The following is a 24,064-nucleotide window of genomic DNA, read 5'->3' as shown; positions in this document are numbered from 1 at the left end:
TGTGCAACCGCAGTCTTTTTTTTATCAGCTTTATTTTTTTTTTATTTTTAATCTTTTTAAACTGGAGGTACTGGGCGTTGAACTCAGGACCTTGTGCATGCTAGGCAGACACTCTACCACTGAGCTATATATCCTTCCCCCCACAACTACAGTCTTTCTAATCGAGGGCATGTTTTAAAGAATTTCACATTCAGTGAGTGGACAGAAATGGCTGGAAAAGTCTTATTTTGAGTCCTGCACAAAAGCGAGTTAGCTTGGTAGGTGAAATTGCCTGGAGCTTGTCTCCATTTTATTAAAATCGGCATATAACACATCTGTGTGCATCTTTGTTATTAAAATCTTAAAAATAACTACAATTTATTGAGTAAATGAAAATAATCTAAATGTTTGCAAAAGCCCTGATGTTTTTTGACCGTATTTTGAAAACCATTGTCCTTAGATAACTTGTTCTAAGCCTAGTCATTGTCTCAATTCAGGGAGGACAGGGTCTTCACTAATGAGGCGGAATTTCTGTCCTGAGTTAACTTGACTTAGAGTGTTTTTGTGTTGAGAGAGGTTGCATTATTATTATCAGCCAGAATGTAGATTTTGGCTCTACAGGTTTGTTAAATAATTAAGAATGATTAAAGAGATGAATTCTTTAAACTGTCCTGTAAACTGGTATTAAAAGGACATTGACAAAAATGTATGGCTTGCTCTCAGCAGTACTGGGCATGGATGGGAACTGTCCTCTTTCAGACAAAATCTTTTTAGCATCTGTAGTGGGAGCTTGAATATCATTTAAGACTTAATGCTGAAGTTTTCCAGCAAATGGATCAACCTGAGTGATGTTGGCACGGGATGATGTTTAGGTGTAAGATTTTAGTCTCTTTGTAGTATTGAGGATTTTCTTTATTGCCTGCAGAATTAAAAAGTATTTATCAGATATGATGAATGATTGCTTTATAAATAAATGAAATCTCAATTATATATTTTTTGGTGTTGGAGAAGTATGGAATATGGAATATTTAATCACTAAAAGGCCCTCTATTGGCTTTGAAATATTTACATTTGATATATTAATGCTTCTTTTATTAATAGTAATGGTAAAATATTCCATATAGTGAATGCTACTGATAAATAAATCTTAATTATATACCCTATGGTTTAAAAAAATATGTGGATTATTGCCCCAAACTTGAAATGACCAACAGAAAGTGGTGGCATATCCATACAAATAATTTTTTACGATTTCAATAAAATAAATTAAAGAAAAACTTAAAATTTATGTTGAATAAAAGAATTCAGACACAAAAGGATACATAGTATATAAGTCCATTTATCTGAATTGTAGAAGTGATGGTTATAGAAATTGGAGCAGCGGTTGACTCTGGGTAGGTGGATGGAATTGACTAGAAGAGAGTAGGAGGGAACTTTCTGGAAGAAACACCCTACGTCTTGATTGGTGTGGTAGTTGCATGGTTGCATACATTTGTCAAAAGTCACACGTCACAGAGCCAGGACACGCATCAGACCACAGATCTGTTTGACTAGTGAGCTTAATAGTGACACTTCCCTGAATATGTATATTTAATGTATTAAGTATTTTCTTATTTTTTAAACAGAACATGTAAGTATAATTTAAATTTATATGATCAGTTACAGTCATCATTATGAACATTATTTTTTGTTTTGAAGTGTATAGGGCTTTTTCCCATGAATTGAATGAGCTAAATGTTTTGTTGGATTCTGTTTTGTAATACTTCTGTCTCTTCCCTCACTGCTACTCTAACGGATTTTTTCTCCCCTGGTTCCCCTTTCTACTTTTCCCCCCTTTTAGTATGCTGTAGGCTGGAAGTGAAAGGTAATAATGATTTTTATATAAAATAAGATTTAACTAGGACCCAAGACACCCTTTTCTTCATAATGCATGAGTTTTGGTTGCATGAACCTTCTGATTTTTTTTTTTTTTTTTTTTTTTTTTTGGCTGTTTAGAGCCATGTTTCCCTGTGCCCTCCCCTCTTTTGAATTTACCTTCTGGGTTTCGGTTGTGTTCCAGTTAGAAGTAAGATGAAACTAGGGGGAGTAGAAAGAGCTTTTTTTTTTTTTTTATTTGTGATGACTAACAACTAGTACTTAAGCATTAGGCCCATTGTTTAGTTAGCAAATTAGTGTGGGTCAGTTGATTCTAGGCCTGGAAAAAAATCAAACTATGAGTAAACACTTACCAAATATTGGAGCTGGGATGGGAACTTACAACCTCCATTCTGCTTGAACTAACAGATATTCATCGCTTTCAGTTATGTTGATATATATATGGTGAGTGCTTTTATGTAAAGAAACATTTCTAAGTTAGTAGCTTGTAAATAAAATCTTTGAAAAATTCTTTAATTTGTGGCTTTGTCTGACATCCAGAATAAACAATGACTATAAGAAGTTTTGCAAAGAAGACCTGCCTTTGTATGCATTTATTTATTTTTTATTTTATAACGTGTCTGTACAAAGCATAGGGGACACACTCACACACACACACACCTTGAATAGAGGCCAGTCTGCTCATTTTGGGCCTTTCCCACCTTTATGATAGCCGTGGGAGAGAGAATATTTTAAATACTTCAGACTCTTAATAGAATCTTGGTTAATGAGAAGATTCCAGAAGGAATCTACAAAAAGTAGACAAGTAATTATTATTATTATTTTTGCTCCATCTTAAGTTTTTAGTTGGTATAATTTGAAAGGGGCATTTCCCCCCTTTTATCTAGTCCTCTCTTACTACATGTGAAAAATAAGCCCATTTTTATTACTTAGATGAGATATTTGAGAAGTGGGAAACCAACTATGTTTCTCTATAGGTTATAAATATCCATCGTACATATGGTGATGTATTCTATTATAATTCACATTGAAAGGGTTGAAACTTTTGGCCTTCAATTTTGAAAAACTATATAATAATGTCATAAAATAGTGACAAATCAATAGCTTTATTTATTGCTGGCTCTGTTCAAGGCACAGTGGGAGTATAAACAATGTGTGGCATAGTCTCTGCCATTAACGTGTTTAAAATCTAATTGTCTAAATTATCTAGGTTACCAGTTTAAAACAGAAAGTTATTGTCTTATCTTTATGACAGAGCTATTCTTGTAGGAAATGCCTGATAGGAAATATTGTGGTTGAACTGAATTAACATTGTTAAAGAGTCAACTGTAGATGATTTACTAGAGAACAGATTGCTTAATAGGACAGTACATGTATTGCCTTGTGAAGTTAATAGGGGTGATCTTTGGGTATATATTCATGAGAGAGAGAGAGAGAGAGAGAGAGAGAGAGAGAGAGAGAGAGAGAGAGAGAGAGAGAGACTTTCCTCTTTATGAGTAGGTGAAAAACTGAATGCTTTTCTCCTGATTAGAAGTAAGGCAAGGATGAGTGTTTTCATTACTCTTATTCAACATGGTGCTAGAAGTTCTAACAAGTGCAATAAGGCAAGAAAAAGAAATAAAAGCTATATAGGTTAGAAAAGAAGAAATAAAGTTTTACTGTTTACTGATGTCATGATTGTCTCTGTAGAAAACAGTCTACTGATAAACTCTTAGAGATAATGTGTGTGTTAGCAAGATCAGGATATAAGACAAACATAGGAAAAATCAATTGCATTTCTATATACTACAGCATAATTTCAGTTGTTCAAATAAAAAAGTAATATTTAAGTGTATATCTAACAAAGCTTGTATACTTTGAAAGCTACAAAATCTGCTGAAAGAAATCAGAGATCTAAACAAATAGACCTACTGTGTTCATGGATTGGAAGACTCTGCGTAATAAAGATGTCAGTTCTTCACAAGTTGACATACAAGTTTAGTAGAATTCCTATAAAACTTTCAGCAGGAGTTTTTTTGTAGATGTAGACAAGATTATTATAAAGTATATGTGGAAATACAAAGGAACTAGAATGCTAAATATAAGAAAAAGGAGGAAGAATCACTCTACCTGATTTTCAGACTCACTATCTAGTTACAGGAATCAAGTGTGTGTGTTATTGGGGGAGGGAAAGACACATGGATCAGTGGGAAGAATGGAGAACCCAGAGTAACAGAATAGAGACCTATACCTGTGTAACTAGTGGATTTTTTAAAAAATTGAAATATAACTCACATACCATAAAATTTTCCCCTTTAAAGTGTACAGTTTGGTGGTTTTTAGTATGCTCGTGGAGTTGAACAACATTTACTACTCTCTAATTCCTACACATTTTCATAACCTGAAAAAGAAACACTGTACCCGTTGGCCATTGCCCAGCTGATTTTTGACAGATAGGCAGAAGCATTTCAGTAGAGGAAAGAGCATTTTCAGTAGCGGTGCTGGAGCAGTTGGATACCCATAAGCCAAAAAAAAGAACTTTGTCTTAAACATCACACATATAAAAATTAACTCAAAATGGATCATGGACCTAAATGCAAAACATAGAACTATAGAACTTTTAAGAAAAAAACAGGAGAAATTTTTGGACTCTATAGCTAGGCAAAGACTTCTCTGGTTTGAAACCAAAAGCAGGATTCATATAAAGAAAATGTGGTAAATTGGACTTCATGAAAACTAGAAACTTTTGCCCTGCTAAAGACCATATTGAAAGAATGAAAAGACGAACTACAGACTGGGAGGACATATTTGTGAACCACGTATCCAACAAAAGACTAGAGTCTAGAATATATAAAGAACTCTAAAACTCTATGGTGAAAAAACTAATCCATTTAGAAAATGACGGAAGACACGAAGAGACATTTCACTGAAAAGAATATGCAACTGGCACATGAGCACATGAAGAGATGGGGTCAGCATCGTTGGTCATTCAGGAATCGCAAAGTAAAGCCACAAATATCTTAAAGGGGTTAAATTATAAAGAAGGGGAAAATAATACATGAACATTATTAAATTTGGTAAATGCAACAAGGAAGGCTAAGGAAGAAAACAAGAAGCACAAGTGATCCTGCTACCGGAATATAACTTCCACTGACACTATGTTTTACACCTTTTTCTGTTTTCATTCTGTGTGTTTTGATTTTACATCGTTAAGCGAATATGCAGGGTTGTGTCCTGCTCTTTTCAACAAACACTGTCATGAATATTTTTTCGTATCACTGACAATTACCCATGAATGTAATTTTAAAATAGTTTATAATATTCATTGTATGGATGTACTATAATTTACTTAACCGTTCCTCTCTTATACATTTAAAATATTTTCATTCTGTTGCTATTATAAATAATCTGGTGGTGAACAATTTTTGCATCTAAACCACTGTCAGGATTTCTGGTTCCCTCCTTTGAATAGATTCTTTTAGATGTGGAATTACTGTGTCACTGGGTGTGGGCATCTTAGAGGCCTTTGAAAAATACACATTGCCAAATACAAAATACTTTACAGAAATACTGTTTCAGTGTATGTCCCCCCACACTCCCCTCTTTCTTTTTAAAATTTTATTATTTATTTGTTGTTTACTGTAGTAATTCCTGCTGTTTCTTGAATCCCCTTTCTCTGGGTTTCCAAGCGCCTTATCTGGGCTCTCCTACAGCTGTCTTCTCCTCAGTCTTCTGACTCTGTCTCTCTTTACGCCCTCAATATTTGGGATCCTTAATGTCCTCTTCTCACTTTCCTCTATTTACATTCTTTCTGGACTAACCAGAACAGGCCCGTCTTCAACTACCACTTACACCCTAATGATTCCTAAATCCCATATCTCTTCTGCGTTTTAGCGCTCCATTTCTAACTGTGTACTGGACATCTTTACCTTATGACACACAGAGATCACAAACTCCTCTCAGTTAGCTACAACTGAGCTCGTTATTTACCTAACCGAAGCAGCTTCTTCTTCGCCTAGTGGTATAAGCCAGAAATCTGAGAGTTAGCCTAGATCACTTCTTGAACCTTGCCTGGCCACTTCTTGTCAGTCACTAAGTTTTAAGATTCTGCTTCCAAAATAGATCGTTAATTTGTTACCTCCCCTTCATTCTCCTTTTCACTGTCTTAATTTAGGCACTCATATTTTTGGTACTACTGCAGTAGAGTTTTAACTGATTTGCCTATTTCTTGCCTCCTATCCCTCAGTTCCATCCTCCACACTAAAACCAGTTTGATCTTTTTAAAGCATAAATGTCAGCATGTTGTTCACCGTCTTCTTTCTCTGGTAAAACAAAGTCCATTTTCCTTAGCACTGCGTCGATGAGCCTGTCCTGTTTGCCGTGGCCGCTGCCTGTTTTCCATCCTCATCGCTGGTGGGCCTGATGTGGCTCCCGGTCATGCTGAGCTGGTTTCCTCAATATGTTATATATGAATTTTCTGGCCTTTATGCCTTTGCCCATCTTGTTTTTATTTCCTGTCATCCCCCTCCTTCCCCTACTCACTTGCCAGATTTCTTTCACGGTTCAAGGTTCAGGTAACATTATCACCCCCCATGGGAACCTTTCTTGCCCTCTCTGGGAAGAGTTAAGAGCTCCCTCATCTGTGTTCCCACTGGGCCACATCCCCATTTCTGTCTGCCACTTTCTGCGTTGCCATCTTTTTCTTAGGGGTTACTCTTTCCTGGACCATTATATTATATTGTAATACACACTCCCTACCACCACCTAAAGCAGGAATCGTGTACCCTTTTTATTTCCTAAAGAAGAGAAGTGAGCAACATATAGATGTTTGATAGTTATTTCTTGACTAGATAAAGAAATGAACGAATGAATGGAAGGTTTCATGAATGGAGGATTTCATACTGACATATGAAAAACAGTTTAAACTTTAAGGAGAATCATAGACTTTAGAGTCATAGCCCTTGCGTTTGAATCCTACCATCATCTCTTTGTGGCTTCTTACTTTTAGGCAAGTCATTTCCCTTCTCTGAGCCTCAGTTCTTTTGGAAAATGGAGGTAGTATAGTAGTAATATTAATACGAGTACTTTTTAAGCAATGAATAATCTGTAAATTTAAGTTTGCGTTGTTAGCATAATAAAAAGCATCCTGTATGTTCAGGCTGCACGTGTGTAGTGCACTCTCTTCATTGAAATAAGAGGAGAATTACTCAGAACTGAGAGAAGACAGACCCATCAATTATAAGATCAGCTTCCCTTGCTTTGCTGTAATTTGGTTGCATTATTGACTCAGTGCTTTGTTCTTGCATTGTCTAGTCACATGTTTAGACACTGAAGCTGGGTCAGAGTGAGTCAGTTTCAGAAAACAGCCTTCCCTGAAAGTAGTTCATATGCTTATGGTCTATGATGTGAAATTTCCAGGATGATGAAGCGTGCAGATGTGAACAGAGTTCCATGTTATTTTCCAATGTGGTTTGACTTTTCTAACCATTGTCAGTGACAAACTTGTGTACTAATAGTCCGCCCTGTTTTCTGTGTTTTCTATACAGAGATATATAGTTAGAGCAGTGATGAGTAATATGTTTTCAAGAAATGCTACTATAACCTTTAAGTCTAGATGGGTAGATTGAGCATTTAAAGCTGTAATTTTTTCACTGCTTCTGGATGACTGTATGTTCCTACCGAATGAATCACCTTATGAATATACATGAGCTTATAAACACAACTTTTAAAAAGAAATTTTTGTGTTCTGGAAAAAAAATTACACTGGTAGTATTTTCCAAGTTTTTTTTTTTTGTGTGTGTGTGTCTAAGAAGAAACTTTCCATTAGTCTTAGGAATTCTTTGAATAATATATGGACACACACATATATTTTTTTCCCTACTCATGCTGCATTTTAATGGCATCTCTGGCTTTATATTCTCCATCCTTTTTCCATCAAGTTTCTTAAATTCATTGTTTCCTTCTCACCCTTTAGACAGGTGAAATGGCAGTGACTCGTTTTAGACTTATGAGTAGGGGGCTCAGTGGCTGGGAGACACTGGAGCACCAAATGGCCAGCACCTAAGTGTAAGGCTTGTGGCAGAAATGTGCCTATTCAGTCTTCTGTTAAAGTGTAATTTGTAGGTTAGATTTCTTCGTCCAACTGTATTTACATTTGATCTAGAGTTCAACCATGTATTGCTTTGGGACATTTTTAACTGTTAAAAATCATAGTTGGGTTCTGATTAATGTGTATGCCCTCAAGTTAGTATTACTCAGCCCCATCGTGGGCTTTTCTTTTTTCTTCTGCACATCAACAGCACACCGCAGTTCAGAATGGTCAAAATTGTTTCATTAGTGCCTTAATGAGCATTCACAGTATATCATCTTACAGAACGTAAGTACAACCTTTAACCGTGTTTCCCCCTTTTAGCTTGCAGAAACTGTAAATTCCTTGCATTTACATTTATTTCATGCAATCATAAAGATTTTGTTTTGTGCATGACACCATTTTGTTTTCCTGGTAAAAACGGTGATTATAAAACCCAGGGTTAAGAAGTTGACGAGAATGGTTTAGCAGTGAACACAAGTATTGTGTGAAGTAGTGGGAAAAGCCTTGAAGAGGCAGTCAGGAGACTCAGTTCCAGGTCTGGCTGTGCTCTTGACTCACCATGTCACTTAAGCTAATAATAACCTAACAATCAAAATAACACCTTAATGTATGCAATGCTCTGCCCTTTACAAAGCAATTTTATGGAAAGTACTGGGCAGAGATGTGATTATTCCCATTTCATGATGAAGAAACTTGGAGTTTAAGAGATTTGCTCAAGGTCATATACCTGGCAAGAGCTCGGACCAGAGCTGACTTTTATTCCACGGTCTCCTTTTCAGTTACAAGATACTGCCTCTCATCTTACTTTTTCTTTTTTTAATGTATTTTTACTGACGTATAGTCAGTTTACAATGTTGTGTAAATTTCTGGTGTACAGCACAATACTTCAGTCATATAGGAACATACATGTATTCGTTTTCATATTCTTTTTCACCGGAAGTTACTACTATTGAATATAGTTCCCTGTGCTATACAGTATAAACTTGTCTTATCTTACTTTTAATTATAAAATGAGGGGTTGGACCAGATTGGTGACTTTTTCAACTTATATTTACCCAGAGTCCTAGGATTCTGTAGTGTAGCTTCCCTGTTTGCTTGTGAATAAGGACGGAAATTCGGGGAAAGCTGTTCCCACTGTGAACACATCGGGTTGGGTGGTGGTTGCCCGTTTCCAAATGACGTGTGAGTCTTTTTCTGCATCTGCTACGATGGATGGATGATTTTGTGTCTTTTTGGTGTGATGAGGCAGAAAGAAGGTGGAAAGGTATTTGATATAAACTTTGGTTTTTTAAAAAAAGGAGGGGGGATTCCATAGTTTCTTTAACAAGTTTGAAAACAACTGTATTAGATGATTTCCAAGGCCATGTTTCAGCCTAGGAGACTGAAAAATGTTGCAGCTTTAATTTCAGTGGTGTCACCAGATGAGCCGGTGGCAACTTTGCAACCTTACATCAGTGTAGTGTTATAAAGCGCTGCTGAAGCCCTGTTTGTCTTCCAAGGTAGTCTCTTCTTACATGCGAACATGGCTATATTTAGTAGTCTTTAGGGAAGAGAGGCAAATGCCAGAAATAAGCTTGTAGCCAGTGTTGGTAATGCATTTGTTTTTTTTTTAAAGATTGCTGGTGAGAATGACTGCCTTTGGAGTTGTGCTGGGGTTATTTTAAAAAAATTAACATGTTGTTCTTTAGCCTAAACCGGTCATCTTGAGTGTCATCTGTGGCAGAGTTTGTGTTTTCCACAAACTGCCAATGGTTAAACCCAGCATTTCCATCAAGAAGGAACTCCCCTCCCCCCCCTTTTTTCTCTTTCAGAGTAAAGGTGTTTTTATTAACCCTTGAAACAGATCCACTGATGTATTCATTTCTGTGTTTATTTCTGAACAAAACAGACCTGGCTTTTCAGCTGAAATATTCTTTTAGCTACTTGCGGATGAAAGCGGCTGTTTCCATTAGTAATATGAATTTTTTACATTGTGCCATTTTACATTCCTCTCTTGCTCTCCACAATCTGATAAGCATCTCACTGACAATTATGAGAGACTAATTTGGGCCATGTGGTTATCAATGAAATTTCAATTCATTTTTTTTCTTAATCTGCCTCACAGGGGATATCTGCTCTTTTCCCCGTGATGCCTTTGACACAGGGATGGTCTGAGGGAACTCTGGTTGATAAGTGTGGTTTGCACACTCACAGGCAGATGCAAGTGTCCACGTTGCCCTGAGACCCTCTTCTTTCTACTTAGTGGAAGCTGTGAAGGCCCCAGGACATTTGATTCCTTAAGAATTAATCAGTGCATAGAAAATGGAGATACAGGCTGAAGGGAAAAAGAGCAGGTTTTTCCGCTGGGATTTTTGTCTTTTTTGTGGTAGGATATGAGGCTTCCCCTTGGTGCTTTCCCAACTCAAGTGTTTGGCTATTAAATAATCATCTCTGATGCTTGTATTTTTTAGGTAAATTTATATACTGTGGAATGTACAGGTCTTCAGTATACAGTTCAGTGAGATTTGATGTATGCTATAACCACCCTTTTAAAGACAGAGAGGCTTTCTGTCATCCACGTTGTTTGCTGATGTTTCCTTTAGTCAGTCCCCAGATGATTTACTTGTATAATAAAAAGGTTTTGACAGGTCCCAGTACAAAATGATCAGGGCTTTTGTTTCTGTGGCAACTGGTAGTATAAATAATACAAAGTAAAATTTACTTATGAAAACAAATGTATGTATGTATATGCATGACTGGGACATTGTCCTGTACACCAGAAATTGACATGTTGTAACTGACCGTACTTCAATTTAAAAAAAAAAAAGTAAAAAAGTAAAAGTAATTTTCTTTTGTAGAAAAGCCTGTATATATAGGCAGAAGGTACTCAAAAGTTGCTTCCTTAACTAATTAAGGGAATTTTTTGATCATCTTTGATAAAGTGGTAAGCACAGCAGCCCTGCTTTCTTTGGTATAGACTTGTATCTTTTTTTTTTAATTGAGTTATAGATAGTTTACAGTTTTGTGTCAATTAGACTTATATCTTAAAGCAGGCTCTCTTATGTGTGAAATTGAGAGCAGCTTTCTACAGTAAAGTGGTAAACACAGAGGCATCAGGCCATCTTTTTTGAGTAGTCTGTATACCAAGTCAAAGGCAGAGAGCACATTGGCCCAGGGGCCAGGTCTTCACTTTTTTTTTTTGGTACCCTCAGGATATATTCTCTTTTTCATGAAACCTCATTTACCTCGGGAGGCTGCTGTGGGCATGGGTTAATGTTTGGAAAATTATGTGTGAGGAGTGGGTTCTGTCCATGTGCTCTTTACCAAGGAGATTGAGCAAACTTGTACTACGTGGTTGACCTTTGATAAGCACCACTCCTTCTCAGCCCAACTTGATCCCATTTTTCTTTTGTGCAAATAGTTCTGGAGGTTGAATGTTTATTTTTCACTACGCATGCAGTGTGCTGGCTCTTCTGGTGTAGAAACTGCCCGAATGACCGTGGATGACCCTGGCTCTTCTCAAGGGTGTGCTTTGTGAGAACTGGCCAAGTTGGCTGTTACACTTACTTTTTCTGAACAAACGAATATATAGTTTCATCTGGCTCATGCAGTCAAGCCTGTGGTTTGGGAGGTTGTTTTTTCAGTTTTTGTTTTTGTTTTTGTTTTTGTTTTTGTTTTAGCTAGTAGTAATTGATGTGGTTGAGGTGGGGCTTTTCTTTGGGGAGGGTGCCACTTTGAACTTACCTTCCTTTTCAGGTAGAAATACTGTAGCCCCTGTTTGTTCAGTGGTATCAGTAAACACTTGTTTTATACCTTCTTCTTTTAAGGGCAATACAGGAGCAGAAAATGATTTTATCTTGTGGTCCTGCTGTTAGTGATTTCCTGAGATACCTCTTAAACACAGTATTTATCAGTATTATCCACGTACATTTTGGAAAAATATTTTTATTTCATATTAAGGAAAGAAGAAGCGACTTTAGCCCTCTGTTCTGCTAAGCCTAGAGTTCTGTTAGTAAGTAGTATGGTCTCAGGTTAATAGAGATTACATGTCTGGTTCTGGTAATATACATCTCTGGAGAGCAAGGTCGCAGCAAAATGATACAAATGAATGGGTACTGAAGAATGGAAATGTGATACGATATTCCCGCAAGCTTCTTAATCCAACCCCCATCTTGTGTCAAGGGAGATGGAATTTACGTCACTGTGCCTCACATAAGGCCACTGCTCTACAGTTTCACTGCTCCTGAAACTGTGTGGAGCTTATGAGGCTTTTGTTTAATTGGTTCGATGTGTGCCTGTTGGAAACCTCTATATACCACTTAGATTCAAAAATAGCAAATTTCTCTTTCTTCTTTGAAAGGATTATTAAGGGAACAAAAAATCATTTGAAACAGTGTTCTGGTGATTTCAGGTTTTCTAAAAAATCTATTCTATTTGTTTAGCCTTGTGTTTATGTGACACCTAAGTATTAATTTGTGACCCTTAATATTTATTATTTGCAATAACTTACAGTTTTTGGATTTGTCCAAACCTAAAATATAAATTAAAGTTTATCTCAATCATTTTAGTAGTTGACCTTTCTTGAAAGGAGGTTGATGGACAATGACCTACAATTTCCGAATTAAATTAGCTTCATTCTTACCCCATTTGATCATCTGTTGCACAACTTAAAGAATATTAAGATTCCTTTTATTAAAAAAGGCTATTAAGTTTCCTAATCTACTTTCCATTTTGAACCTCAATGACCAAAGTATCAGATTCTTTACTTGAAAAGTTTCATTTCCAGTATCTGCCATTATCATTTAGAAAGCTCTGTAACTGCAGGATTTGCTGTTGGCTTCCCTAAAGTCAAACCTTATTGCTTAATAGTGAACAAAATCAGAATTAACAAGAATGTGGCCATAAAGATGCTGAAATCTACATTTTGCAACCTATTAAGAAAAGGTTGACTTCTAAGCTTCAGTAGTGGGAGAAGGAGAAGAGTTCTGAGAGGAGATTTTAGTTTCTAAAAGAGCTTTGTTAATTGTGAATGAGTCTTAACTATTTATTATGGGGACTTTGTTTTGAATTCACTTTGTAATTATTTACTAGTAAAATTGCCCCTTACAGTGACCTTCAGTAGGTCAGCTCCACTCTTTGGACTGATTTTTTGGTTGTTTGTTTTTTGTTTGCGTCTCGTCTCTTCTCTTCTCTTCTCTTCTCTTCTCTTCTCTTCTCTTCTCTCTCTCTCGCTTTTAATAGACGTTATTTTTTGGAGCAGTTTTGAGTTCACAGCAAAATTGAGCAGAAGGTGTTATAGAGATTTCCCATATACCTTTTACCCCTTCTCATGCATAGCCACCCCCATTATCAACATCTCCCACCAGAGTAGTACATTTGTTATAACTGATGAACCTACACTGACCCATTATTATTACCCAAAGTCCATAGTTTACTTTAGAGATCCCTCCTGGTGTTGTAGGTTCTCTTTTTGGAAAAACATATTACGACATGTATTCAACATCATATATCATGCAGAGCAGTTTCACTGCCCTAAAAATCCTCTGAATCCGCCTATTTATTACTCCCTCCCCCAAATCCCTAACAACTATGAATCATTTTACTGTCTCCATAATTTTGCCTTTTCTAGAATGTCATATAGTTGGAATCTTAGAGTATGTAGCCTGTTTAGATTGACTTCTTTCACTTAACAATATGCATTTAAGTTTCCTCCATGTGTTTTCATGGCTTGATAGCTCATTTCTTTTTATCACTGATTAATATTTCATTCCAGATGAACCATACTTTATTTATCCATTCACCTATTAAAGGACATCTCAGTTGCTTCCAAGTTTTGGCAATTATGAATAACGCTGGTATAAACATCTTTGTGCAGGTTTTTGTTTGGATCCAAGTTTTCAACTCATTTGGGTGAATACCAAGGAGCGCGGTTATTGATTGCATAGTAAGAGTTTGCTTAGTTTTGCAAATTGTCTTCCAAAGTTGTCTGTACCATTGTACATTCCCACCAGCAATGAATGAAAGTGAAGTTCCTGTTTCTCCACATCCTTGCCAGAATTTGATTATGTCAGAGTTCTGAATTTTTGCTACTTTAATGGATGTGTAGTGGTATTCATTGTTGTTTTAATTTGCATTGTCCTGATGACATGTTATTTAGAGCAGCTTTCCACGTGCTTATTTGCCATCTGTGTATCTTTGGTGAGATGTCTGTTAAGGTCTTCAGCCCACGTTTAAATCATATTTTTTTTAATTGTTAATTTTAAAGAGTTCTTTGTATGTTTTGGATAACAGTTCTTTGTCAGATGTGTCTTTGCAAATATTTTCTCCCAGTCTGTGGTTTATCTTCTCACTCTCTTGAAGCTTCACATTGTTCCACTTGTGAAATTAGGACTTGTATCATGATGTCTAGTGTCCATTCCATTTCCGGAATTCTGTGATCTGCTCATTGCCTTTAAAATGTTACAATAATTCAGTTTTTCATGTATTCAGAATTACTGTTCTTTGAGCAATATGGTCATAGCATTTCTTCTTCTTGCCTTCTTCCCAGCAACATTTGCCTACTTGCTGAAGATTGAAGTTGATTGAACTGGTAGGGAGCGCTTTCCTTTCTGTTGTTCTATTTGTGTTACATCTAAAGCTTCTATAGAGACGTTAAAATTAAAATCAGTTACTGCCACCAAACATAATACATTTTAGGACTAGGTCAGTGGCATTTGTTGAGTGGTGTTTTCTTTTGGAATTGTCATTTGGTTAGCATTAGTGCATGCTGTTGTATTTAGGTATCAGCTACACTGTTTCCCTCAGGGGCTATTCAATTTTCACATTTTCTGGGATTTCATCCTTTTTCTCTTACCCTTTCAAATTTTGATGCCAATTTAGGGTCATCATCTCTTTCTACATCTTAAATGAAGTATTCACATTTTCATGTTCCATAGTATTTTCTCTTCATGCTTGATTTACTTGTCCCTGAAATAATATTCTGCAATAGTTTAATAATGCCACATGTTTAGTATTTCACTGGTCATGAAGTGCTTTTACAAACATTATTTTATTTGGAACTCATAATATGCTATCTAGGTAGTAGGAAAGATAGGAACGTACAGGTCATTTTTAGGGACAGCAAAATGAATCGGTTTAGCATTAGAAGATGATGAAAAAGTAGTTTGTGGTTAGAATAGAAAAGATCTTCAAACATATGGCTAAACACAGACAGCTTTGGAGAAGTTAACTGTTCCAAGTTTGAGTGTATAGTGAGGGTTCTTGTTCAGTAGGCCTGCATAGAGGCCATTAACTCTGTGATCCCATGTAATAAATGGTGTTGTCTGGCCCTTGACAAAAAAAAATTTTTTTTAACTGTTTGGGAGATAATCAGATTGGGATTGTATTGACAGTCAAGCTACAAAAGCTGGAAACCTTATTTTACAGTAGTTGTTCAGCTGTATCTTTCAGAATTTTATGTATAAATGAAGCCACAGTAAATCCCAAGAAGCTACTCTCAGTGCTAAAAAGTGGCTGATCAGTGATGTTGATTTCTTTGTGAATCTCGCCAATCTCAACAGAATTTCTGATTCTGGGGAAAAAGAGGTTTCTGTTTAATTTCTGTAGAAAATCACCACTTAGGAAGAGCCCGTTCCCTATTATGTGTAACAACAATGGAAAGAAATTTTTCTCTGGATGGTACAAAACAATGACTCATCCAAAACCATCTCTTGGAATTAAGAATGTAATCATAATACACCCTTAAATGCTCATATAAACATGTATAGACAGTCCCATCCAGCCTTCCTTTTTATTACCCCTTCTCACCCCATTGTGGTTTGGCCTGACTAATCTGGTTGTAACACATCAGCAGTCTTAGTACAAAATTTTACAGCTTCAATTTGGGGGAAAAAAGAGGGGTGTGGAGATAACAGATTTCATCTCTGACAGTGTTTCTTAATCTAAACTATATAGATATATTTCTTTAAAAAACATAGTAACCATTTTCTTGGTTGACTCATATAATGTAATTTAATGGAGTGGGATAGATAACTTTGGGCTTTCTCTATAGGAATAGCATTTAAACACTTAAAGGAAAAGTTCAAGAAGACAGTGACCTTGGAGACAGGGTGTGGGACTGTGATTGGCATACGGCCCAATAAGCCAACAGAAAAGAGAGGAGTCCACACTAAGCTGAGGAAACACTGGTGATGTAATAGGCAGAGTCCTTGGGGACTAGAAGAGGGTAGTTGAGGTGGAGAAAAGAGAAAAGTCAGATTTTGGTATTCTCGGTAGGTCTTGCATTCCTCACCTCCAGTATTCTTGAGAACATAACAGCCTAGCTCTCTTGTCTCTGGTCTTGTCAGCTCTCTGCATGTAAGGGACACCTGTCACCACTTTTACCCCAGGACTGGAGACGTTAGACTTCCTGTCTCACCTGTCCTTTTGCAGAAAAGAATCTCTACAACCCTCAAAATGGATGCGGAGAGTACTGTAGGTTTTTGGAGAGGGGCAGGGGAAAGAGTAAGTTCCAAGCGCAATGAAGCCTTAAGTGCTGCCCTTCCTCTCCTTCTCTTTTTGATCTTCAGAAAGGCGGCCCGTTGTGAGCAAGGACCGGGGGAAGCCTGTCTGGGAGAGGCTTCTGGGAGACGGGGCTTCCACAGGAGAAGCCTCTCCCCCGTCCCCGTGATGTTGGTGTGGCCTTTTTTCTGGGCAGCGGAGTCAGCTGCTTTGGGGCCAGCCTGGTAACAGGTGTTGTCTTTAGTATTCTTTTAAAATTTTTATACTTTTTTTCTGCACGTATTTTTTAAAATTTACATATATGTACTGTTCATTGTTTCTAAGAATGTTTAGAGCTTTAGCTTTTTAAACTTACTTAGTTGTCAAAGGAATAAAGCCAACCACAGAATAGGAATTAATTCAAGAAGATACATATACCCCACCATTGACAGCAACATTATTTATAATTGCCAAGATATGGAAGCGTCCTAAGTGCATATCAACAAATGAATGGATAAAGAAGATGCAGCAGATATGTGTAATGGAATACAACTCACCCATAAGAAAGAAGGATATTTTGCGATTTGCAGACCTTCATTCACTTTTTTTTCCCCACTTCAAAAACCAGAATTTTGTAACTGGCATAAACGTTTCTATTGCATCAAAAACAGCAAAATACCTAGAAATAAATAAAATTTTCATAGTTTTAATATATATATATTTTCCCCCAATGCGTCTTCAATATATAGGCTTTGGAGGTAGGTAAAGTTTTGTAGGATTGGTTAATGCTGATCTAGAAGTTGAGGAGTGAACAAAAATGGTACCCTTTCAGCATGAAGAAAACATTCTTGAGGAGTAGCTGAGCATCCAGTTGGATGAAAATCTGGATTCAAAGGGAAAATTTTCAGGAAGAAGATAAGGTGTGAATTACTGATTGAAGATCTCTGAAGGATTGTTAAGGTGTGTTGGTTTGGTGCAGATGTTAGAGCAAGCTAGTAAAGGATGCTTAGCTTGATGGCCCAGAAAGCGATTGTGACTCTTCTGGTATGTATGTAAAGGCACATTTTCAACAACAAATTCTGACTCTATGCATTATAGTTTCTTAAAGATACCAACTCATAACTTTGTCTTCCTACCTTTAGGTGGTCTAATTTTGGAGTAGTTTATTTCTGGGTTTCTTTCTGTAGACTTGGGCTAATTGCAGACTCTTAACATGCTTTAGGAAAGTAATTTTACCAAATGTAAGGCTGTTTGCAATTTAGTTTTCTGATTCATAAGCCATAATGATTTGATAGATTTAGTTTTTGTTTATTTAATCACACATTTCAGTTTCCTTATTTCCTGTCTTTATAGAATTAAGCACCTTGCCAACAGAATTTTGAAGCATAATTCTGGAGTTTGAGATACTAGTTTTTTAAAAAAGAAACTACAGTGTCATTTTCCGTAGGAAAGGTTTTTAATCAAATATACATATAGCACACATATTTAGTGTGCTTACCTGAATTCAAGGTTTTGACTTCTCTCCATAGAGAATTTGAATGGAATTTTTGGAGTTTTGCCTTTTCCTCCTTTGTTTCTGTATTAAGAAATTTGTGAGTTTGCAAGGTTATAGTAGAAAAAGTGTAGAATTTGGGCTCAGAATGTTCTAGGTTCAGAGTTCTACCTTGATGTTAGGCATGTTACTTAACTTTTCTGAATTTCAGATTCTTCAGCTACAGATGGGATAATATACTCATCTCTTGGGGTTTTTGTAAGGATTAAACCAAAAAAAAAAGTGCTTAACAGTAAATGTTAGTTTGTTTTCCTTTGACAATCATTTAGGCTTAAGGGTCAAATTTTCTACTTGTTTTGGAATAAATCCAAATTTTATGGTTATATGTCAGGATTTTTTTCAAATCAGATTTTTTCGTATGTCTTCCTCCCGCCCAAATTTTAAAACTGGGTTTTCTGTCTGCCAAACATGTTTCTTTCTAACATGTGTTTTCCATAAGTAATGGATTAGTTATTGAAAGGAAGATGGTGTGCATTTTCTAGTGAGGAAAATTGAGCAACTTGACAGTAAACTGAACCCACATTGCAAACTCTTGAAGATTGCCTATTGTCAAATTTCTAGAAAACAGTTCTCTATATCTGAAAGTTACCGTGATACACCATAACATAATTGTGCGCCCTGGGGTCCCCAGGGCTATGAAGATACAATGTTGCTCTGGATCCCCACAACGCACAATCACTTGACAGATGCACCTGCATACATTCCCTGCTCTGTCGCTGATGGCTTTGCTAGGACTGCTTTCAAATCAGTTCAGTTGCCTTTGTGGTAATTGGTAATGTTCCGTAACAAGACTAATCTGAGACAAGGGCTTTTCTGTGAAAGTTGCTGTTTTTGTTCTGGGGGGAAATAGAACAGAATGGCAGCTGTGCATTTTTCTTATCCAGTCCCCAGGTAAGTGAGCGTTTAAGGTAGCCTGAACAGAAATACCTGTATTTGCAGAAACAGCAGCATTCCCTCCGTCCCCATTGTTTTACGTTTAACCATTTCACATTGTGGAGATCTCAGGTCCTGTTCTTTTAACTCTGTTCTCCCTTTCTCTTCCCTCCTTCACTGTTTTATATGAAGAGCCTTTGTCTTGAGTACACGTTGAGTGGAGTTACTTAGGAGAGACTCTCAGTAAATCCTGGCCCAAGGTTGACCACCACACTTGGTCGTGGAGCTTACCTGGATTCTGCTTTTGACTAGATACAGCGGAATCGCTGTCCGTCGAAGATCAAAGCTGCGGTCCATGAGGAAACAGCCACTGAGCCTTCTTCTTAACCTTCACTTAATAAAGTTCAGTTAGTTTCATGTTCTGGTGATTTTACTTTTTACATTGTATTTTCCAGATGCTAACCCAGTTGTGCCAAAGCTCATTTGTCGTGTGTGTGTGTGTGTGTGTGTGTGTGTGTGTGTGTGTGTGTGTGTGCGCGCGCGCGCGCACTACTAGTTAACTCTAAATGAAAGTACGCAGCTAATTAGTTTGAGCAAGTTCAAGGAACACTGTATTTATTCATTAATCAGCCTTTCTGCCCCTCTTCCTTCCTTGACACCTACTTACTGTGGTGTCATGATGCTTCCTTGCTGGATGCATTTTCCTTCCCCCAGTGTCCCGCCTTAACCCCCACAATGGAGATGAATGGAGTGCATAACATACCAGATATCCTAACTCTCTGATTAAACATCTTTCCTGGGGTCATTTAGACTTGCTGTTTATTTAAGTATCATGTTCTTGGAGTTGTGATAACCTTATACTATCAAAAGAAGCAAAAAATAGTAATATAAGTAAGATTTTAGTATGTGCCATATAAAATATACTCTCCTGTTTACTATTGCTGTCAGTTTGTGAAGTAGATGTTATTATCCCCATTTTAGAGATAAGTAAATTAAGAGAGTGATTGAACCTTAAGGTTAGTCAGTGCCATAGATGGATTCAAACCCAAGTGGGTAGGACTTCAAAATCGGTGCACTGACCCCTGCTGAGTCTGTAGGACACTGAACCAGTGAACCAGCCACTGTCTGTTTCTAAGAAAAGCTCAGGTTCTGGCCCTCACAGGGTTCCTTGTTGTCCTTTGTAATTTAGGATTCATTTCTGAACCACTTGGTGCTTAATTTTCCCATTTTACAAGTTTATAATATTGGCAGTAGTTCCAATATTAATGTAACAGAACCAGGACTGGTGGTGCAGTGGGCGTTTGTAGTTTGAAAACGAGTGTCTTCTATTGTTGAGGATCACTGTGTTAGAGTTGGTGAGAATATTGAAAACCGGGAAATACATTCCACAGATCATAAGACTATTATAGAAATATTAAATTCCCTATAAATGCAAATATCTAAGAGTTCCTATAAAAATATTCGTGAAAGAAAGCACAGCTTATTCAGTTTATTTGTAATCTTCAGTATGCAGACAAGTTGTTGGGGGTATTCTTTGAAATATTTTCTGAGGCATCTTTGTCTGGAATGGTCTAGGTGTGACTCTTCCTAAAAACATGTCTATATGACCACTCAAAATTCCTTTAACTCTGGTTCAACTCCTATATGACAGACAAGCTTTGTAAATAGGAAAGTGATCAATTTTAAAACTGTCTCAGTTTCATCTCAGACTAATTTCAGGGTTGCTCTTTTTGAATTAAGGAGGTTTCCCTGTTCTTTCAAATATTTCCTATTCTTCGCGTTGTCTTGAGAAGATCACACCTTGATTTCATTGAGCATAGTTCTTGTGCTTCTCTGAAATCGGTTATTTCACCTTGTATGCACTCACTCTGTTTCCTTGTGGGAACAGCAGCGTCATGAGGTTTCAAAGTCACTAATCGAATGTGACTGGAAAACAGGATCTTTAACCCAGTTTAAATAGCAACAGATTTCCATATGGCAAGGATGGTAGTCATTTTCATCATATCTTTTTCCTTGCAAGCTTGAGCCCTTTCACTGGATACTTGCGTCTTACTTTAAAGGGCGTTTTAAACTTGAAACCCACTTCATTATATAGCTTGGCTGGAGTTGCAGTTCTCTGGGACTCCAGTGTTGGCTCGTGAAGGTTAGTGTGTGGAGGGCTGCATTCCTTACAGTTGGGCTGTGACCATGGCTGCCATTCTGAAAATTTCCACTTTTAAAGGAGAGTTTGCTGAGTGGAACAGGCAGCTCCCTGAGTTGGGTTGAAAAGTCTGTATGATGAAAACTCAAGAACTGGACACAGTTTTTGGAGGGCCTTGAGATTTGTAAATGATCTTGTTTATTGCAGCTTTCTACTGGTCTTTATGTTTGTTGGCAAGGAACACATCAATGAAAAAAAGGCAAGTAGGGGAGAGGAAAGTAAGAGAGAAAATGTGGATGCATATAAAAGTGTGTCTTTTTGTTCGTTTGTTTGTTTTGGTTTTGTTTTAGTGAGGAAAATCCTCTTTTGGGCTTCATTCTTGAAATTAGAAATTGAACCAGTAGCCTAACAGCAGAACAGTACCCTATCCTTGTTAATTTTTGATTATTGCAGCTCTGTCAAAGCCAGATATAAATCAGATACAGATTTTACTAGATTTTGTAGGATTATAATAAGCCTTGAATCCCAAACAGAAATCTCTCTTAAGAGATTTGATTTCTTGAGGTCCAAATAGAGGTCCAAATATAGTGTGTTTAGAAGAAGGAAATTGTGTAGATATTGACTAGATGAACTGCTTTACTGGTGATATCTTTTTCTTTTTCCTTGGCTACTTATGTGTGGGCTCAGGGGTCAGACTGAGCTCAAATTCTAGGTCCACCATTTACTAACTGTATGACGTTGGGTAGGTTATTCAACCTCTGTGTGCCTTGGTTTTCTTATCTGTAAAAGGATGCTAATAATTGCACCTACCTGTAGGGTTGTTTTGAAGATTAAAGGAAACGATGCACCTAAGTGTTTAACAGAGTGCTTGGCATGTAATAAGCTCTCAATAAATGTTAACTGTTAGTATGTTTTATTTGCTTCATCCTTTGTTGACATTTAAAAAAATATTCTGAGTATTATACGGTAAAAATGGAGAAGTCATTGACATAGTCTTCTAAAAACTGATCTGAGAGGTTTAGCAGGAAGAACATTGGATTGGGAGATAAGAGTTTTGGGTTCTAGTCTTGAGTTTGACATTAACTAGTTGCATGAGATTGGGCAACTCTTAGTTTCCCTACTGATTAAATTGAGGTAGCTACACTAGATGTCTTTAACGAGTCTTCTCATGCTTAAGTCTTATGACTTTAAGCTTTAATTAGAAATCTGTGGTTTGGAGACCTCTTTATTATCCTGTAGCCTTTAACCTTGTTTCACTTCTCGTTGCCCAGTAGGAATTGGACTGGAGTTGGTGGAAGGTGAGATGAGGAGGAAGAGGTAGGAGTCCCATTGAAGTTGGTTGGAATAAAGTTATTGGCTGGTGGGAGAATGTGTTCTTGTGACTCTTTGTTTATTTAACTATTAGGATGAGAAGGAAAGAATTGAGACAAGTCTTAATTAATAGTGTCATTTGGGTCATTTCTTCCATCCCCCTTCCTTATTACCTTTTGTCAGAACTGCCTCGCAAAATGCATTTACCCAACTGTTTTCAGGGTTCCTGTTTGTAGAGTCCAAATAATATTAGTTACTTTTATCAACATTTACTTCTAAAGGTAAATTAGTGACCTGACCTGTCAAAGCTTAATTAAGGACAAATTCCCGTCTTAGTTCAGACTAGTTAAATCCAGGGTTGTAGTCTGTCAACTTTGTTTCTAATCAGTGGATGATAGGATGTTATTTGGAGTGGATTTTTAGTATATACGATTCCTATGGTAGCATTTTGCTATATAATAAATACCTTAGTCTGTTTTCTCACTTCTTTTGCTTTTCCTTCTCCACAGTTTCTGTAGATGCCCAGATGAAGGCAGTAGTATGTTTCATCGTGGTTTATCATTTTGAACATTAAATTCTCAGCTTGGATTGTTTCCATTCAATCTCCAAAATACCAATTCCCAAAAAGAGGGAACTTAACAACCCTCTGTGATATTGACCCTACCTAAAGCAAATAGAGTAGCTACAGAGGCAAAATCGAAATGATAGTAGTAATAGCTTCTATTTACAGAGTGCTTACTGTATACCTGGCATTGTGTTGAATAAATTATTCTATTTAATCCTGAGAACAACCCCATGAGCTGGGTATTTTTGTTATATACTTTTTACATTAGAATAAATTGAGCCTAGAGATGTTAAGCAAATTTTGCAAAGTGTGAAATTAGTAAGTCATGGAGCTTGAATTCCAAACCAGATCTGACAGAGTCAAACCTTTTATGTTCTTATTCACTAAGGACTTATTGAACAGAAAGGAGTGAGTGTTGGGCACATGTAGCTTGGTAATTATCCTGTCAGACTCTGTGAACAGTGTCGACCTGATAAAGTCATTGTGTATTTCTCATCATTACAAGGGACTCAGTGTAGCAAAAATCAGTATCATGGGAAAGATGGGAAAGGAGATGTTAGAGTTGTAGGCGGAGTGACTTTTTGGGGGCGTTGTTGTTGTTGGTTATAGCTCGTTATTGCTCTAGCAACTACTACAAAGGCAGCATTTACTTGACGAGTTATGTATACTTAAGGCAAAACACTGACTGCTTTTCATGCTGGCAAATCTGTACTTTACCAGCACTGGCTACCTGTAAGGAATGTGAGCATGTTGGGTTTTAGAACAGGAAAAACACAACTTCCACCTCATTTCACAGTCGAGTTCACTTAGGGATACAGACTTTTTGGTGACAATAACTGGCACTTTCTGCTTGTTATTTCTGATCCTTGCATAATGCTAACCTGGTAGATATTGTCAGATGACAAGCCTTCCTCCTACGTGTTCTTCATAAAAGAACTGTTAGTGACAAGCGTTTTATTATATGGAGAGCTCGGCTTGATACTGCTTTAGGTTGAAGTGTATTTATTATGAAGCCAGTATTATGAAATGTTCTTTCTTCTTCCGGAATGTGGCATTTTGTTTCCTCTCAAATGGACTAAGGTGCAAGTGTATTGTGAAGCAGGAGGAGTTTTTGCCCTGATGGGCCCTGGTGCAAGTGACTCAAGTATGTAAATAGATTCTGCTTCTATTTGGGAAAATGATCTAAGATGGATGCTGTGGTTTTTTCTTGGGAGACTAATACTTTATCCCAATATTTGCAAC

At 37.0% G+C, this 24,064-nt stretch overlaps 1 protein-coding gene across 5 annotated transcripts in view; it reads left to right on the top strand.

Annotated features, from left to right (window-relative positions):
• Nucleotides 1–24,064, top strand: part of SIK3 (SIK family kinase 3) — a 212,262-nt gene that overhangs the window by 57,079 nt on the left and 131,119 nt on the right. The gene's annotated exons all lie outside the window — the stretch shown is intronic.

This window comes from Camelus bactrianus, chromosome 33, assembly GCF_048773025.1.
Source record: "Camelus bactrianus isolate YW-2024 breed Bactrian camel chromosome 33, ASM4877302v1, whole genome shotgun sequence".
Taxonomy (NCBI): domain Eukaryota; kingdom Metazoa; phylum Chordata; class Mammalia; order Artiodactyla; family Camelidae; genus Camelus; species Camelus bactrianus.
Note: the sequence above shows the minus strand (reverse complement) of the source record. Positions and strands in the feature narration are given on the sequence as shown.